Raw genomic sequence first — 15,424 nt, 5'->3', positions numbered from 1 at the left:
AGTGGAGATAGTTTTTAGAAGATTTTTTCAATGTATTGTTTTGTACAAAGCTTATGGTACCTGAGATCAATCAATATGATTTCTCATCATTTAGCCTTAAGATACCATGTATCTTTTAAGGCTAAATATTACATGGTATCTTAAGGCTTGAGAAATCACATTGATTTTTTTAATGTTCATCCGGACCCAAACGGGATATAGTTGCCGACCCCTGGCCTATAAGTACTATAAAATTTTACTCTTCTTAGTAGGTATTATACCTGTAAAATCCTTTCCTATACTACAGTGCACTTCGTATTAGGATAAGGTAAGGAAAGTAAAAAAAAATGAATTCGATGAAGTTGAGAAATGGATTTGGTTTTGAACATAAGTGTACAGAAGAGACTTTTCACAGAACGGTGAACATTACAAATGTAAATATCTAGATTTTGTTTAGTTTTGCTCCCCCTGTATATTTTTTTGAACTATCACATAGTTATTTTGTTGTTGAGTTTGTTATTTTCTTTGATTTTTTAATTTCTTTTTCAGAAATTTTATTTTAACGTACCAAAAACTTTGTCTCCTTTAAATTATTTTTCGAAGAAAAATGTGTAACCAACCTTTACAAGATGAAAAAAAGTATTATTTTAATTTACTCAATTAAAAAATCCGTACTTAACTCAAACTTTCAGTCTGCTCTGAACGAAACGGACATATCTCAGTCCGTCAAAATCTTAAATTATACCCACCTTGTGTGTTTCTTTCCTACTGGTTGTTATCTATCTACTCAATTAAAAAATCCGTACTTAACTCAAACTTTCAGTCTGCTCTGAACGAAACGGACATATCTCAGTCCGTCAAAATCTTAAATTTTACCCACCTTGTGTGTTTCTTTCCTACTGGTTAACTATTAAATCTCAATGAAAACATACGTCGTAATAACTGGAATATTTGATTTTGGGAAATCACATACGAAAATTTAAACGAGATCGATCTTCATAAAAGAAGAACCAAGCAGTTTATCTGAAAATGTCCCAATTTATTATTGAACTCTAAGAACACGCATTCTGGTGGAATATTTGATTTTGGGAAATCACATACGAAAATTTAAACGAGATCGATCTTCATAAAAGAAGAACCAAGCAGTTTATCTGAAAATATTCCCAATTTATTATTGAACACGCATTCTGTGATTTGATAGAAAACCTGGTCAAGTTACACGACAAACAGATTTGGTTTTCAATTTTTTCCAAGATGAAAAAGTCTACCTTCTGTCTCTTATACATAGATCTAATTACTTAAATATTAGAAAAATATAACTGTTAAGAGCACATTATTATTTAATTTAATTATTTTAATTAAATAGGTGTATTAAAAGTAATAATTGTTTTGATTGATGCACCCCACGAATACCTACCATAAAAAAATAAATAAAATATCTTCTATAATTTAAAAATTAAATGACTGATTGTTTTCAATTTGTTTGTCAACTACGTATAAGTGAACAACAGTAAGCAGAAAGGAACAAGCAGAAATCAACTTTCAAAAACCCTAAAAAATGTGAAGTTATTAGGTATTTTCATAGAACATGATGCAGAAAGAGTCTTTAGTGACCTTAATCTATTGTCGACTGCCCATTAGGCTACCGCCCATTAGGCCCAAAAATAACAATTTCCAAGAGATAAAATCGACAATGTACGCACTTACCTACCCACCTACCATGAATTATTATCTTTACCCAACAAATCCTCTCATCCAAGTAGGTAATCCACCTCTATCCTACTTTATTCTTGGCTGAAGTGAATGGGTAGTCTCTTAGGAAAAGATCCATGGGATATTGTTATATCGTCTTATTTGCGCAGGTGTACAGCGTTTATTCGGAAACAAACTGAATGGAAGTAATGAAGTAAGCAGTGTACTGATGCAAGAAAAGGTAAACACTCAAAAACACGTCCATGTTTTCTTAAGCACATGTTTGCTGACACTTGACGAAGCAAAGTGGGAGTATTAGAGAGAAGGGAGCTTAAGATGTTACCTTGCGAAGAAAATATTAAGATGACACTTGTTAATAGAACTCAAAGATGGACTTTCCTTGAGGACATTTGTTGGGAATCTACTTTTCACCCCATTAAGCTGTGTCCACACATAGTTGATTGACCCCGTCGATCGACAAGATGAAGAGATGAATCTATGTTGTCGAGGCAATGTACGGTTTCAGTCAACGTCGATCGACCGTCTATCGGTTTGACTATATTTGGACACACCTTTATGTCGAACAGCATGAAAAGTATATTGTGCTGAAAAATTGGGAAAGATCGGAAAACTAGGACTGGGTATTTTCAAGACTTGGAATCGGCCATGCTTTTTTTACACCTAGGAGAAGCACCAAAAGCCGAAAGTGTGTTCTGAAAATACGATCTATGCCATAAATAGATAAATACTCGTAGGATATTCTCGAAATTTAAACCTAAAAACGAGATTCAGAAATTCGGTCAATGGAACGAGGGGCTCAGGGTTGATATTTCACCCGAATCGAACCCGTGACCTTGCCCCGAAATAAAAAGCTCATCCGTATATTCAGCTAAAAAGAATCGAAGAGAAGACAGAAGAAGTGTTTGAGGGAGATTCAGAAATTCGGTCAATGGAACGAGGGGCTCAGGGTTGATATTTCACCCGAATCGAACCCGTGACCTTGCCCCGAAATAAAAAACTCATCCATATGCTCATCCGTATATTCAGCTAAAAAGAATCGAAGAGAAGATTTTTTTTTTTTTTTTTGGCATTGGTTTGGCACTAAGCCTCTACCATACAGCCAAAAGAGAAGATAGAAGTGTTTGAGAAGAAGGAAATGATGGAGGTGGTAGTGGAGAAGAAATTTAGAGTAAAGGCCACCACACACGACGCGTCCATTTGGCTCCAGTCTACTGGCCTCAGTTTAAAAGGATTGGTGTCATTTAAATCCTAGAGTTTGACTGGACTGTGTGCTCTTCCACAACAGATTTCGCTACCCACGATGAGTTTTTTTTTTTTTAACAGAAATTTTTATTTCGCAGCAATGAAATAACTCCTATATCAGACTCGTGTAGTCTATGTTGTAGCATGCCTATCCCATCGTAAGTCCCTTTAAGAAAGCGAAGGAAAAAAAATCATTAATCAGTCTCCTTTGTTCTTTACATGCAGACACCGGACGTATGTTTTAAAGACTTTTTCGTTTCCAACTTCACAAATTTAGAAATAATGACGGGCTAAATCGTGTGGATATTATTTGACAGGAAATGAGGAACTGAATTGTTAGTTACAATAGTTACAGTCAAAGATTGAAATCCTGTGAAGAGCTTTTTGACTTTCCCATACAAAAGGTGTGGATGGAGTTTATCAAGCTATCAGGAAAAAGAGGTCTAATAGAGGGAACTGCGTAACTGCTAAAGTCTCATCGTCCAGAAAGCGAAGAGATAAGGAAGACAGGATAGGAGAAAGCCAACTGTTCCGAGAGCGAAACTTATCTGTTTTGTATAGATTCCGCAACGGGTGGGAATCGAACCCTGATAATACTAATTAATAAGTACGTGTGGACCTGAATAGAAATATTTCTACTTACCTTAGGTACTTTCCGTGTCCAGTTTCAATTGCCACAGCTTTTTTTTTTTTTTCATTTGTGAGGACCAGAGGTCTTCATTAGAGCATGGTTCCAAGTTCCAATACTTCCGGTAGATTTGATCAGACAAGCAGATCCAGGAATTCCAGGATTCTTCACAGCACCGCATTCACACGAGAGGTTTTCGTCTGGAAGTTGAAAACATGTAGGCGTTACTTTAGTTAGTAGGTGTACGTATGTTTCTACACCTGAGACTGAGTTTCCCATCAAATGTTCATATATCATTAGAAGTTGCGCCCTCGTACACCTACGTACACCTCGTACATCTACAGGTAGCAACTCAAACATTATGTATCTTGTGTCAGAACAACTTACATGTTAAATGTAAAGTTAGGTAGGTGGCCTGTTCAGAATAGGCTAATGCCCAATGGTAGGTGTTACATTACGTACGAATACGTTATATTTATACCAGTAAATTTACCCCAGTATGAGCTACCTACATAGTTGAACCTGAAGTTTCCCTCTTTTGTTCTCTCTTCCTCTCTCTCCCTCCCTCTCCCTCTCTCTCTTTCTTTCTTTCTTTCTCTCTCTCTCTCCCTCTTTCTCTCTCTCCCTCTTTCTCTCTCTCCCTCTTTCTCTCTTTCTCCCTCTCTCTTTCTTTCTCTCTCTCTCCCTCTTTCTCTCTCTCTCCCTCTTTCTCTCTCTCCCTCTTTCTCTCTCTCCCTCTCTCTCCCTCTCTTTCTTTCTTTCTTTCTCCCTCTCCCTGACCAATGTACCTACCAATAAAACACACGTCTTGTAGGTAGGTGCCTACCTATTTTCCCATAGCTAAAGGGAGCGTATGCCGTGACGTCAAAGTTCACGATTTACCGGTATTTGTTAAATCGATTTATCTCGGTATCTAGAAGTCGTAGAAGAAAAGGAAAAATTCCGTTGGTCCTTATTTTTCCTGCTCTATGACTTTGAAACATCACCCAAGTAAGCGCAACTGATCTATTGTTAGTTACAATAGTTACAGTCAAAGATTGAAATCCTGTGAAGAGCTTTTTGACTTTCCCACACAAAAGGTGTGGATGGAGTTTAACAAGCTATCAGGAAAAAGAGGTCTAATAGAGGGAACTGCGTAACTGCTAAAGTCTCATCGTCCCGAAAGCGAAGAGATAAGGAATACAGGATAGGAGAAAGCCAACTGTTCCGAGAACGAAACTTATCTGTTTTGTATAAATTCCGCAACGGGTGGGAATCGACCCCTGATAATACTAATTAATAAGTACGTGTGGACCTGAATAGAAATATTTCTACTTACCCTAGGTACTTTTCGTGTCCAGTTTCCATTGCCACAGCTTTTTTTTTTTCATTTGTGAGGACCAGAGGTCTTCATTAGAGCATGGTTCCTTCCAATACTTCCGGTAGATTTGATCAGACAAGCAGATTCAGGAATTCCAGGATTCTACACAGCACCGCATTCACACGAGAGGTTTTCGTCTGGAAGTTGAAAACATGTAGGCGTTACTTTAGTAGGTGTACGTATGTTTCTACACCTGAGACTGAGTTTCCCATCAAATGTTCATATATCATTAGAAGTTGCGCCCTCGTACACCTACATATGTATCTGAAGGTAGCAACTCAAACATTATGTATCTTGTGTCAGAACAACTTACATGGTAAATGTAAAGTTAGGTAGGTGGCCTGTTCAGAATAGGCTAATGCCCAATGGTAGGTGTTACATTACGTACGAATACGTTATATAAGTTATATTTATACCAGTAAAGTTACCCGAGTATGAGCTACCAACATAGTTGAACATGAAGAATTTCAGATAGTTTCCCTCTTTTGTTCTCTCTCTCTCCCTCTCTCTCTCTCCCTCTCTCTCTCTCTCTACCTCTTTCTCTCTCTCTCTTCTCTTCCTCCCTCTCCCTCTCTTTCTCTCACTCACTCTCTCTCTCCCTCCCACTCTCTCTTTCTTTCTTTCTCACTCTCTCTCCCTCTCTTTCTTTCTTTCTCCCTCTCCCTGACCAATGTATCTACCTATAAAACACACGTCTTGTAGGTAGGTGCCTACCTATTTTCCCATAGCTAACATATTTTCAGTTTTATTATGCATGAATAAAGTTTCCAATATTCGTCTGACAATATCACAGCTCCCAAATTTGTTCCGACAGGAGGCTATCCAGCCTTGAGAAAGCAGAGTGTGTTATAATGGGAGGGTAGGGAGAGAGAGGAAGGGAAAGGGAAGAAAGACTTTTAGAGGAGGGCAGGAAGGGAGCTTTAAAAGGAAGGCAGGAAGGGAAATGTGTTGTAGGAAAGAAAGGCTTTTAATAAGAGAAGCAGCAAACTCGGTGTTGGGATATCGAAAGCGTTTAGGCATCTGTAGGAAAAATATGAAGAGAAAAATAAGAAGGGCGAGGGAGGTAGTTACACAAGACTAGGATTAAAAAAGAAAAAAAAATTGCCTGGGTCGCAGTTTAGATACATTTGATTTCTTTCCGTTGAAAGGGAGGGGGGGGGTGGATATAGTTTTTAGAAGATTTTTTCAATGTATTGTTTTGTACAAAGCTTATGGTACCTGAGATCAATCAATGTGATTTCTCAATATTTAGCCTTAAGATATCATGTACCTTAAGGCTAAATATTACGTGGTATCTTAAGGCTAAATATTGAAAAATCACATTGATTTTTTCAATGTTCATCCGGACCCGAACGGGATTTAGTTGCCGACCCCTGGCCTATTTATAAGTACTATAAAATTTTACTCTTCTTAGTAGGTATTATCCCTGTAAAATCCTTTCCTATACTACAGACTACAGTGCACTTCGTATTAGGATAAGGTAAGGAAAGAAAAAAAAAAAAATCCAGTGAAATAAAATGAATGAGAAAGGGAAAGATAGGATAGGGAGGGACAGAGGGGAAAAATACGGAGTGAAATTGGGGGGCGTAGGTTGGGAAACCTGAATCAAAATTTGAAAGCTCGGCAGAAAAGAGTTTTGGGAATTTGTCACAGATAAATAATATCTGTGTAATTATTTTTAATGATGTAAGGTGATGATGAGTGTCATATTTCTCGAGTAATGTGTATTTTATTCTGAAAAATTACAGGGTAGGTTCATTTTTTCTGCAAGTCATTTGAAAATAGGTATGTTGTTGCTGTGGGCAATATTCATTAAGCCTACATAAGGCTAAAAACAGCTTTTTTTGCTCTCAGTTCTATTCGGTTTGAATGTGTCGCTTCCCTCTATCGTATTTTTTCTCTACGTGCTTGATGTTGGGTATGTATAATATACTATAAATAATCCAGTGAAATAAAATGAATGAGAAAGGGAAAGATAGGATAGGGAGGGACAGAGGGGAAAAATACGGAGTGAAATTGGGGGGGCGTAGGTTGGGAAACCTAAATCAAAATTTGAAAGCTCGGCAGAAAAGAGTTTTGGGAATTTGTCACAGATAAATAATATCTATGTAATTATTTTTAATGATGTAAGGTGATGATGAGTGTCATACTTCTGGAGTAATGTGTATTTTATTCAGAAAATTACAGGGTGTGTGTATTTTTTCTGCCAGTCATTTGAAAATAGTTATGTTGTTGCTGTGGGCAATATTTATTAAGCCTACATAAGGCTAAAAACAGCTTTTTTTTTGCTCTCAGTTCTATTCGGTTTGAATGTGTCGCTTCCCTCTATCGTATTTTTTCTCTACGTGCTTGATGTTGGGTATGTATAATATACTATAATATGGCCGTTTTACCACTTTACGGGTTCAAAACCCAAAAGCGAGATGGTAAGAAATACCTAGGCATTTTAGCTGCCATATCTACCGAATATAAGTACCTAGTTATGTACAGATCTTAGAAAATTGAGAGTACCCTCTTGAAAATGATTACTCGGAAGTATCTATCTACTCTACATCATCCCTACCTACCGTGATTTTAAATGAGAAAACCATCTTTCATTTTTATTTTTGTACAATTATGGTATTATCTGTGTTGAGTCTGTTGTTGTGTATTTATATTTTCTTTTCTCAGAGAATTCATTGTTAATTTTTTCCCCTTGTTTATAATAATGTTCTAATAATAAATACCCTAGTCGCACAGTAGAGTCCAAAAGAATATGAAAAGTTAGACTAATGAGTTTTGAAAAGACTAACCTATGCAATCTAGTGTGGGATGTCTTCTAAGCTTATGACGGACAGTAGAATGACAACCCAATTTTCAAGATAATATTCAATTTGAAGGGTGCCTACAAGTTGAAGTTGTCAGTAGACTGGTGAATTCGATGAAGTTGAGAAATGGATTTGGTTTTGAACATAAGTGTACAGAAGAGACTTTTCACAGAACGGTGAACATTACAAATGTACATATATATCTAGATTTTGTTTAGTTTTGCTCCCCCTGTATATTTTTTTGAACTATCACATAGTTATTTTGTTGTTGAGTTTGTTATTTTCTTTGATTTTTTAATTTCTTTTTCAGAAATTTTATTTTAACGTACCAAAAACTTTGTCTCCTTTAAATTATTTTTCGAAGAAAAATGTGTAACCAACCTTTACAAGATGAAAAAAAGTATTATTTTAATTTACTCAATTAAAAAATCCGTACTTAACTCAAACTTTCAGTCTGCTCTGAACGAAACGGACATATCTCAGTCCGTCAAAATCTTAAATTATACCCACCTTGTGTGTTTCTTTCCTACTGGTTGTTATCTATCAAATCTCAATGAAAACATACGTCGTAATAACTGGAATATTTGATTTTGGGAAATCACATACGAAAATTTAAACGAGATCGATCTTCATAAAAGAAGAACCAAGCAGTTTATCTGAAAATGTCCCAATTTATTATTGAACTCTAAGAACACGCATTCTGGGATTTGATAGAAAACCTGGTCAAGTTACACGACAAACAGATTTGGTTTTCAATTTTTTCCAAGATGAAAAAGTCTACCTTCTGTCTATTATATATAGATCTAATTACTTAAATATTAGAAAAATATAACTGTTAAGAGCACATTATTATTTAATTTAATTATTTTAATTAAATAGGTGTATTAAAAGTAATAATTGTTTTGATTGATGCACCCCACGAATACCTACCATTAAAAAAAAATAATTAAAAAATAAATAAAATATCTTCTATAATTTAAAAATTAAATGACTGATTGTTTTCAATTTGTTTGTCAATCTACTACGTTAACTCCGTATAAGTACAGCAGTAAGCAGAAAGGAACAAGCAGAAATCAACTTTCAAAAACCCTAAAAAATGTGAAGTTATTGGGTATTTTCATAGAACATGATGCAGAAAGAGTCTTCAGTGACCTTAATCTATTGTTGACTGCCCATTGGGCTACTGCCCATTAGGTCCAAAAATAACAATTTCCAAGAGACAATGTACACACTTTCCTACCCACCTACCGTGAATTATTATCTTTACCCAACATAAAAAAAATTTTTTAAAAAAAAAAAAAAAAAAAAAAAAAAAAAAAACAACAGGGGAAATGGGAAAATCTTGTGGTTTATGGAATGAAATTAATCTGTGATTTAATTGAAACTAGAAATAGGTTATTTGGGAAGAACAAATTCCAGAAATCTCTAGTTCCTGGAACAATAAAGTCTGTCCTACATTTTCCTTACCCAAAAGCCACTTTTTTTCATTTCCTGATTTTGTGCTCAGGTAAAAATATTTCATTTAAAATTTTCCTAATCTGTCTAAAATTTAATAAACATTCTGATGTTATCCCCCCTTCCTCTTCTGTCAGCAACAGGTAGGTAAGTAAATTGTATGCCGCAATATAAATGAAATTGTTTAAATTGCGCTGAAAAGCAAGTAAGGCAGATACTCATTGTGAAAAATCCGAGATTTAAATTAATTCAATATTCCCCATTCGCAAACAATTCAGCCCAAAATAAACATTCTGATGTTATCCCCCCTTCCTCTTCTGTCAGCAACAGGTAGGTAAGTAAATTGTATGCCGCAATATAAATGAAATTGTATTGCGTTGAAAAGCAAATAAGGGAGATACTCATTGTGAAAAATCCGAGATTTAAATTAATTCAATATTCCCCATTCGCAAACAATTCAGCCCAGGTAATTTAGCAGAGGAGAGGGAAATGTAAGGAGAAAAATCAGCTCCTTTCCTGCCATATTTCAATTGTTGAATCATGACCTGTGCTTTTCCTTTGAAGCATGATAAACCCTTTTTGAACATCCAACTAGCCAGGCTGGAAGATCAGTGTATGTCTGGTTATCTGGAGTATCTGACATCTGACTATTGCGGGGTGCACTCAGTCTCGTGAGGAGCCGGTTCAAATCCTGGAAAAAATAAGTGCTATATAAAGATAGAAAGTCCACCTGTCGCTGCAAAGCAGGAGTTCGAAAGAAGATTGTACTGACTTATATCTATGTCCTGCCATACAACATGCTTCCATCTTCCAGTTATCCTGCTTCAATATTACTTTCTATTCAATATTCAATTCAATATTATTTTATTGTACAAAATTACCCGAGGGTGTTTACAATGTGGCTTAAATCTCCAGCGGCAGCTAAGACCAATTTGTCCGTTGAAATCATTTATGCTGAAGTATTATTAGTTTTTTTTTCGACAAAACATTAGCAGATTAGCACTATTATGCCTGCCACTCAAGCTCAGACCGTCTGAGACCTGGGTTTGAATTTGAAGCATTTTCCCCAATTGTTGATAATAATTATTTATCCGAACGTTTTATTTCCAGAGCTGGAAAATGTCATAAAACAGAAAATTTATGAGATTTTCATTTGTTTTTCCAACTCTTTTGTTGGGTACTTACACAGAGGGAAAATAAAATTCAAACGAAGAAAATCTCAGATTTTTTTTTGTTACGTTCAAGAGTAAAAAACTTCAAGATAGAGAAAGTAAAATAAAAATCCACCCTTTGATTAATTTTATAGTCTTTGTCATTTTCTTACCTACATTCCGTCATCATTTCAGGTAGGTAAGTAAGCAGAAGATGCAATTGTTGATAATAATTATTTATCCGAACGTTTTATTTCCAGAGCTGGAAAATGTCATAAAACAGAAAATTTATGAGATTTTCATTTCTGTTTTTCCAACTCTTTTGTTGGGTACTTACACAGAGGGAAAATAAAATTCAAACGAAGAAAATCTCAGATTTTTTTGTTACGTTCAAGAGTAAAAAAACTCCAAGATAGAGAAAGTAAAATAAAAATCCACCCTTTGATTAATTTTATAGTTTTTGTCATTTTCTTACCTACATTCCGTCATCATTTCAGGTAGGTAAGTAAGCAGAAGATCGGAATGCCTACCTACACGTACCCTACATACAATTACAAAAGTCGAATGGGTTACTAGGAGTATATGAGTATCCACTTGCTGCTGGCTTTTGTCGGCCCCACTCAGGTTAATGTGAGGAGGCGGATAGCTTAAAGCTTGTCGCCAAATGGCAGTTATACAAAGAAGTTAAATCTAACGGGAAACTGAAAGGATATTCTGCGGGATGTGCTATGACACAGACCCACAAAATTTCACTAAACCAGCTGTATAATGAAATGAATGAAAAAGTGCAGAAAAACCTTGAAAACCCTTCGAAGTTTATATCCAAACCATGAAACCAAGACGTAAAATTTTATGCTCATTACGGAACGACTTAGATTAATTAAAAAAGATAAAAAGTTTCCTCTCTATCAACATCCTGTGCTTTCAAAATCCTCAGACTGGCGTATTCTTTCGTTAACCCTTTTCTGCTCTTCAGTCTCATTCTGGCAGTACCTAGATATAAGGAGGGTATATTCTATCCAGTCTTCTCCAAAAGCTGATTCTGCCGCACAATCTCTTTAGGGGTGTAAAAACTTAATTGGGGGTGTCGATGTCGTTGCAAGGTTTGTCCTGAATAGATTTAGGGTCCAAATCCACACCCAGGTCAATACTACCCGATTTAACCGATGTTAAACGGACCACCTTAGACCAAGTTATCAAAGACTAAAATCGACGTTATCCAAGGAAACTTGGACCTACGAACTGGATTTTATAACTAGTAAAGTTACTATTTCTACCGTAATTCAAATGTGCATTGAAAACACTGTTTTCAGACAAAATATGTATCGTCTGAAACCCGGGACTTCAGTGTAACATCACATTAGCAAGTATACAGTGAAGTTAAACCTCTATCAAACAATCGAAAACATTAGCAAGTATACAGTGAAGTTAAACCTCTATCAAATAATCGAACACATTAGCAAGTATACAGTGAAGTTAAACCTCTATCAAACAATCGAAAACATTAGCAAGTATACAGTGAAGTTAAACCTCTATTAAACAATCGAACACATTATGAAGTTAAACCTCTATCAAACAATCGAACACATTAACAAGTATGCAGTGGTGAAATATCTATCAGGAAAAAAAGTCGTCCTCGAAATTTCTCGACTGAGTAGGTCAATATTGACAAACTACAGCATGCGTTTATGAAGGCAAAAAAATCAAAGAGGAATTAAATTTCACAAGTTATTTTTAAATTTAAGGGATGTCACAAGCTTTTTTTATCATTATTTTTTTCACATTATGTTTGTAAAAGCATGAGACATTTTTCTGGTGTGTTTGTAGGAGGTATGGCTGGATATAGATTTTCATTATATTTGATTATCAATGTATTACCCCTTTAGTCGATATGTATAGTGAAATCTCCTTAAATGGAAACCTCCTAATAGCGGACAAGAGCAGTGGCATATACCTATACTTCTTCGGGAGCCCCGTAAGACTTTGCCTGTTGGGCCTTCTGGGTCAATAGATAAAGGGGGTGGATGCTCCAAATTAAAAGCATTTGGGGCCGTCTAAATGTGTCACTGTGGGATCCTAAATGGCCAGGGCCCAGGGCCCCCCCTGGGTTGTACGCCAGTGACCGCGAGTGCACGATATTCGGAATGTCAATTTCGAAAAGTTCTAAATTCTCTGGATTACCCATATTCTCATCATTTACTGAGCCTAAATTATTCAAGTAATCATTAATCGGGGCAAACCAGACCAATGTTTATCAAAGTTTCAGTGTTTTCAGCACATTTGGTAGGTAACATATTTTTTGTTTCAGTAAAAACGATAAGTAGATTGTATAGAAACTCACCTACTTATATCTAGAGATACTTGAAAATAGCTACCCTGATTCCCTACCTACCTAATTATGGTTATTTATCGAGCTCTAGGGTTTTAAAAAGGAAAAAGAAAACATGCATATCATTTTTCAATGTAATGATATGTAATTTCCCGGAATATTTTCCAAATGTTCAGTGTGACAAAAAGTGGAAAGTTACCTTTGATGTAGTTGATAACTACCTATGTTTCAGATTAGTAAACGTAGGATAGCATAGAATAGAATAATTAAATATAGGTACCTCATTTATACAGCTAGGATGATACTGAAAAGAACCTTTACCCCCGCAGTAAATCATCCAACAAACGTAAATCGAGCTATACTTTTCAGTTTTTTCAACCAATTTTTAGTCGGCTTGGTGGTGGTGGTGGTGGTGGTGGTGGTGGTATTAAGAGACTCCTTATTTCTGCCATACACTATCAGGTAGACCTGACAAGTCCCCTGTACTCACCTCTGCGTCCGATGGGCAGGATGTATATCAGGGCTAGACACAGGAGAGGGTGGAGAACTCTTCTTGCTTCCACTAGAGTTGCTCTTGGACAGCGATCTGCCGGTGATAGGGGTGGGGGCGTCTACAGACGAGTACTTCTTGGACGTCAGATGATTATTGTTGTGCTCGCCGCTGGGAACGGCTGGGTTACTTCGGACTCGGGCTATGAGTGCTTTGCGTACCTGTGAGAGAAAAAGTGGACCATGAGCAATTGAGCATACTGACTTTAAGGTCGGCTATCCATTATCAGGTAGAACTGACAGTAGGCCTGCTACTCATACACCTGATCAGGTCCGCCTGTCAGGTCTACCTGATAGCGTGTGTGTACTCATCAGGTATCAGGTAGACCAGACAGGCGGACCTGATCAGGTGTACCAGTCAGGTCTACCTGATAATAATGGCTGGCCCAAGACCAGTGTTTGCTTCAAATAACTTCAAAGCTCATTAGATGGGCGAGAAGAGGCAATATTTCCTTCTTAGGTGCTGACAGTGAGTCAAAATAGGAACATGGAGGGACTACTTTGAGGGACAATAATCCGTTGAAATTTTCATTCTTCAAGTCCCTAGGTTTATATGATATATTTTGAGTCAATCGAATTCTAAAGCCTACTCACCACATTCTGCCTCAAAAGGTCGAGCTTGTCGCACTTGAGTTGCGTCACCTCCTGCCGGTAGAGGTCGCTGGCGTTCCCGTCCATACACAGGCCGCACGGCTTGCTTGGAGTTTCCGCCGAGGACATGGACTCCAGCCCGGTGTCCGAGTCTATGTACACGCCGCCGGCGCCTTCTCCTTCGAGCTCCATGGAGCCTAGCGAGGAGGAATCGCTCTCGGACATGCCCATTATCCTGCGGGAGTGAAGAGGGAATATTTGCGTTAGATATAAGGTGAGTACCTATGTAAACTCTACCTATGAAATATACAAGATCTTGTTTAACTGTTTAACCATGGGAGTAAAGGGACTCTTCCTCCTTTTTACCAGGCGAGCGTCTCGACCACTACACCACCGAGGCAGGCAGGTTGTTCTCAATGTTCAGAAAAGTTAATAACTTTTTACTTTTTTTACAGTATGAAGGTTTTGTAGGAACGCCGTTAAGCTGTATTGTGTATGCAATGTGCTAAATATCCAACCACCTAAGATGTTGTTAATACCTACTTAGGGGGAAGTAAAGTTCCATAAATAGACGGGTACCTATCTCCTTACCTATGTAGGTATTAATACCTATTAGTTTATTTTGCGTAGGTAGATAAATAAATAATAATGAGCTCTAGGAACTTTGAAAATCTTGAAATAATTAATGATTAGATATTAAGAAGAAACAAGAGATTGTATAGAAACTCACCTACTTATATCTAGAGATACTTGAAAATAGCTACCCTGATTCCCTACCTACCTAATTATGGTTATTTATGGAGCTCTAGGGTTTTAAAAAGGAAAAAGAAAACATGCATATCATTTTTCAATGTAATGATATGTAATTTCCCGTAATATTTTCCAAATGTTCAGTGTGACAAGAAAAAGTGGAAAGTTACCTTTGATGTAGTTGATAACTACCTATGTTTCAGATTAGTAAACGTAGGATAGCATAGAATAGAATCATTATATATACCTCATTTATACAGCTAGGATGATACTGAAAAGAACCTTTACCCCCGCAGTAAATCATCCAACAAACGTAAATCGAGCTATACTTTTCAGATTTTTCAACCAATTTTTCTTTACAGCCTCATGCATCTAGGTAGATTGGTAGATAGATATCCTACTAAGGATTGTGTGGATATGAGAGCAACTATAATGAACCGCTTTGCAATAAATTGTCTATTATTTACTTTTAGACTGAAGACAGACAGACGTACGTCTCTTTTCATCAAACAAGAGAATCAAAGCAAAGACTGTCAGACAGAAACGGATTTTTTCATTTATTTTATAACGTTCAAATACTTCTTCCCTCAGGCAAAAAGCTTTTGTCAGACAGTTCAAACTTGTCTGTACACAAATCGTCATTTTGTCTTTTGTCTTGAATATGCAATGCGATGACATCAGGCTAGTTTGTCAATATTGAACTACTCAGTCGAGAAATTTCGAGGACGACTTTTTTTCCTGATAGAGATTTCACCACTGCATACTTGTTAATGTGTTCGATTGTTTGATAGAGGTTTAACTTCACTGCATACTTGCTAATGTGTTCGATTGTTTGATAGAGGTTTAACTTCCACTGTATAACTGCCATTT

The sequence above is a fragment of the Diaphorina citri genome, unplaced genomic scaffold (assembly GCF_000475195.1).
Source record: "Diaphorina citri unplaced genomic scaffold, Diaci psyllid genome assembly version 1.1 scaffold401, whole genome shotgun sequence".
NCBI classification, from domain to species: domain Eukaryota; kingdom Metazoa; phylum Arthropoda; class Insecta; order Hemiptera; family Psyllidae; genus Diaphorina; species Diaphorina citri.
Note: the sequence above shows the minus strand (reverse complement) of the source record.